Source organism: Procambarus clarkii, chromosome 63 (genome assembly GCF_040958095.1).
Source record: "Procambarus clarkii isolate CNS0578487 chromosome 63, FALCON_Pclarkii_2.0, whole genome shotgun sequence".
Taxonomy (NCBI): Eukaryota; Metazoa; Arthropoda; class Malacostraca; order Decapoda; family Cambaridae; genus Procambarus; species Procambarus clarkii.
Window position 1 is genome coordinate 33,500,513 of NC_091212.1, and position 5,000 is coordinate 33,505,512.

The 5,000-nt window shown below is 46.4% G+C and overlaps 1 long non-coding RNA gene across 1 annotated transcript in view; it reads right to left on the reverse strand.

The window, feature by feature from the left end:
- The window catches only part of LOC138354490 (uncharacterized), a 12,615-nt gene that overhangs the window by 6,098 nt on the left and 1,517 nt on the right, over positions 1-5,000 (reverse strand). Inside the window, exon 2 of the long non-coding RNA XR_011223587.1 lies at positions 1-485. This exon is cut by the window's left edge and continues 6,098 nt beyond it. This is a non-coding gene — a long non-coding RNA (uncharacterized lncRNA). The remainder of the gene's footprint in view (positions 486-5,000) is intronic.

Below are 5,000 nucleotides of genomic sequence, written 5' to 3' on the forward strand. Positions count from 1 at the left end.
CATGTTTAGTAGTGTGGCGGCCTCTGGTATATGGCGTCTGCACCACCCTCCCGCAACACTCTACTCTACTACTAATCACAATCTGGCGATAGCGCATGCTGCTCCTGCTGCTGTCTGCTGCTCCTGCTGCTGCTGTCTGCTGTAGCTGCTGCTGCTGCTGCTGCTAATAACAATACTCTGAAGGCCACATTTAAGATGAGTCTGGGCTGCAGAGTGGAGAGTGGCTACAGAAGTAGGCAGCAGTGGTGCCGCCGCCAGTGTAGAAGCACGACCAACACGTAAGGACGACGATGTTAAGGTGGAGATGGGTGCTAGAGAGCAGCGTGCCTCATATCCTGTTGAGGAGCGGCAGGTAGGTGAGGAGTCTCACCAGGAGCCTGAAGAGGCCGTACCAGGCTCTTCTGGCAGCACTACTCTTGAGCATCACCAGGCGCCAAGCCACAAGCACCACCAGCACACGCCACGCCTGACGCACCCACCACATCCTACAGCGGGGGAGATACACGAGTCTGGTTAGTACACTACACCTCTACACTCACCCACATGCTTCCCTCCACCCTACTACACTTACTACACACTCTGTACCACGGACACTACTTACCTTAACTTACTACACACTGTGTACCACGGACACTACTTACCTTGACTTACTACACACTGTGTACCACGGACACTACTTACCTTAACTTACTACACACCAGGGACACAACTTGGGCCAACTTTGTCTACTATAGTATGCAATATATATATATATATATATATATATATATATATATATATATATATATATATATATATATATATATATATATATTATATATATTATATATATTATATATATATATATATATATATATATATATATATATATATATATATATATACATACATACACATTCATACAGTATGTGACCTTGCAATAACGCCAGGCGGGAGAATATATGACATATCTTAGCCTGTTTAAATATGTATTAGTGAATCATATAACTATACATAGTGTCTTATACAGTAAGGAGATACATACGTTTCTTTTTCAATGGTTCAGTGTAAAACCTTGCACCACTGTTCATTTACCTCCGTTGTTCAGTGGTGGACTGTTCATCAGGATAAGCGGGTACACAGTCCTCATCCCCAGGATATGTATAAGTTTATCCTTGTACCACATTAGGGCACACGAATAGGTTTATGTATATTACTGCACCTCATAATGATAACACGATATGGATATGAAATATTCTCGTACCTGATACAGGTCTGAGTATATGAGTATGTTTGGCACGTGTGTGGCGTTCACACAAGTTTATTGTGATAATACAACACAGCACATGAGGGCAGAACACTGTACACTATTTCCACACTCGTCTATTATAAGTCCGTCAAGGGTCTCACAAGGTGGAGAGTTGCTGCTCATATTTCTGTGTTGTTGGCGTTTATAAGTCAACTTTAGTGCTCCATGTGTCTTCTTCCCCCCACAACACACACATACACACACACACACACACACACAAACACACACACACACACAAACACACACACACACACACAGATGAGGTCAAGAGACACCTGTTGGATCTGGATGTGAGAAAGGCTGTTGGTCTAGACGGGATATCACCATGGGCATTGAAAGAGTGTGCAGAGGCACTCTGTTTGCCACTCTCCATAGTGTATAGTAAGTCACTGGAGACAGGAGACCTATCAGAAATATGGAAGGCGGCTAATGTGGTCCCAATATACAAGAAGGGTGACAGGCAAGAGGCACTGAACTACAGGCCAGTGTCCTTAACTTGTATACCATGCTAAGTGATGGAGAAGATCGTGAGAAAAAATCTAGTAACACATCTAGAGAGAAGGGACTTCGTGACAAATTGCCAACATGGGTTCAGGGAGGGTAAATCTTGCCTTACAGTCTTAACAGAATTCTACGATCAGGTGACAAAGATTAAGCAAGAATGAGAAGGCTGGGCAGACTGCATTTTTTTTGGACTGTCGGAAAGCCTTTGATACAGTCCCCCATAAGAGGCTGGTATATAAGCTGGAGAGGCAGGCAGGAGTAACTGGTAAAGTGCTCCAGTGGATAAGGGAATACCTAAGCAATAGGAAGCAAAGAGTTACAGTGAGGGCTGAGACCTCAGATTGGCGTGAAGTTACCAGTGGAGTCCCACAGGGCTCTGTACTCGGTCCTATCCTGTTTCTGATATACGTGAACGATCTCCCGGAGGGTATAGACTCATTCCTCTCAATGTTTGCTGACGATGCCAAAATTATGAGAAGGATTAAGACAGAGGAGAACTGCTTGAGGCTTCAAGAAGACCTAGACGAACTAAAGGAATGGTCGAACAAATGGTTGTTAGAGTTTAACCCAACCAAATGTAATGTAATGAAGATAGGTGTAGGGAGCAGGAGGCCAGTTACAAGGTATCATTTGGGAGATGAAATTCTACATGAATCTTGAGAGAAAGACCTGTGGGTTGATATCACGCCAGACCTGTCCCCTGAAGCCCATATCAAGAGGATAACATCAGCAGCATATGCCAGGATGGCTAACACAAGAACGGCATTTAAACACTTGTGCAAGGGAATCATTCAGAACTTTGTATACCACCTATGTCAGACCAATCCTGGAGTATGCAGCCCCAGCATGGAGTCCATATCTAGTCAAGCATAAGACCAAACTGGAAAAAGTTCAAAGGTTTGCCACCAACTAGTACCCGGGCTGAGAGGTATGAGCTACGAGGAGAGACTACGGGAATTAAACCTCACGTCGCTAGAAGACAGAAGAGTTAGGGGGGATATGATCACCACGTACAAGATTCTCAGAGGAATTGACAGGGTAAATAAAGACAGGCTATTTAACACAAGGGGCACACGCACTAGGGGACACAGGTGGAAACTGAGTGCCCAAATGAGCCACAGAGATATTAGAAAGAACTTTTTTAGTGTCAGAGTGGTTGACAAATGGAATGCATTAGGCAGTGATGTGGTGGAGGCTGACTCCATACACAGTTTCAAGTGTAGATATGATAGAGCCCAATAGGCTCAGGAGCCTGTACACTAGTTGATTGACAGTTGAGAGGCGGGACCAAAGAGCCAGAGCTCAACCCCCGCAAGCACAAATAGGTGAGTACACACACACACACACACACACACACACACACACGCACTGGCGAATAGTATCGAGTGGAGTACCTCAAGGATCGGTGTTGAGGCCGATTCTATTTCTAATATACGAAAATGACATGTTTACAGGAGTAGAAACCTACATGTCGATGTTCGCTGATGACGCAAAATTAATGAGGAGAGTTGTATCAGATAAGGATTGTTGGTGTTGGTCACACCAACACCATTGTTGGTTGTTGATTGTTGGTAATTGTTGGTGTGGTCAAGTCCTCTTGGAGGATTCCAAGAGGACTTGAACAGGTTGCAGAGATGGTCAGGGAAATGGCTACTGGAGTTCAACACGAGCAAATGTAAAGTTATGGAAATGGGATCAGGTTATAGGAGACCAAAGGGACAGTACACAATGAAGGGGAACTGCGTACCTGTAACGACGCGAGAAAGAGACCTGGGAGTGGACGTAACACCTAATCTAACTCCTGAGACACATATAAATAGGATAACGACAGCAGCGTACTCTACACTGGCAAAAGTTAGAGCATCATTAAGAAACCTAAGTAAGGAGGCATTTAGGGCGCTTTACACTGCCTACGTGAGGCCAGTCTTAGAGTATGCCGCCCCATCATGGAGTCCCCACCTGAAGAAACACGTAAGGAAACTGAAAAAGGTTCAAAAGTTTGCGACGAGACTCGTCCCAGAGTTGCGAGGGATGGGGTATGAAGAGCGCCTGAAGGAACTGAACCTTACAACACTAGAAAAAGAAGGGAGAGGGAGGGGGGGGGGGTTAATAGGAACGTATAAAATACTCAGGGGAATTGACAGAGTAGAAAGAGAAGAAATGTTGACACGGAATACTAAAAGGTGGAAGCTGGAAACTCAGATGAGTTACAGAGATGTTAGGAATGAATAAATCCACAAGGCACCCCAAGTGAGAGGGGAGGGGGGGGGGGGTAATAGGTGCAGTTGTCACAATGAGAGAAGTAGCCGCTCCAGGTGATGAGGTGGTCACCACAGGAGGCTTGGGGCTTAACCCTACCACAGAAGAGGGAGGGGAGTGGAGGGAGGTAGTCAGGAGGGTCACAGGAGTAGCTTGGTCTGGGCCCAGTGTAGCGGGGGCTACAGAGCCTGGTCTTCCAACACAGTCCAACTCGGGGGCTACAGAGCCTGGTCTTCCAACACAGTCCAACTCGGGGGCTACAGAGCCTGGTCTTTCAACACAGTCCAACTCGGGGGCTACAGAGCCTGGTCTTTCAACACAGTCCAACTCGGGGGCTACAGAGCCTGGTCTTTCAACACAGTCCAACTCGGGGGCTACAGAGCCCGGTCTTTCAACACAGTCCAACTCGGGGGCTACAGAGCCCGGTCTTTCAACACAGTCCAACTCGGGGGCTACAGAGCCCGGTCTTTCAACACAGTCCAACTCGGGGGCTTGGTCGCACACCCCACGAGCCTGAGAAGTTATAAGAGGATCATTCAGCAGCATAAAAATGAGTAGGTAATAATTTAATTCAGTAATGAGCCGTTACACCCACATGGCACAACATTTATAAGACAGGACACCCAACAAGAGACAGGGTGGGACCCGTAAGGGAGCATCGTCAGTATACGCCCCACAATCGCCACCTTAAGAACCGTTAGTCCGTCGAGATCACATTCAGTAACGAAAGGAGGATTGACAATAAGAGCGTCCCCTCGCTCACAACGTCGGGTACCACAGTTCTACGGGTGAGTGTGCGCGCCTCCCCAAACACCCGGGCGTCAAAACAGAAGACGTCCGAAAGAATAATTAAGACTAGCAAAAGGTCGGCGGGAAAGACAACGAGAAAGGAGAAGTGGAACGAAACCTAAGGAAGAGGAAAGAGTGACGAGCATAATTAGTGAAGATG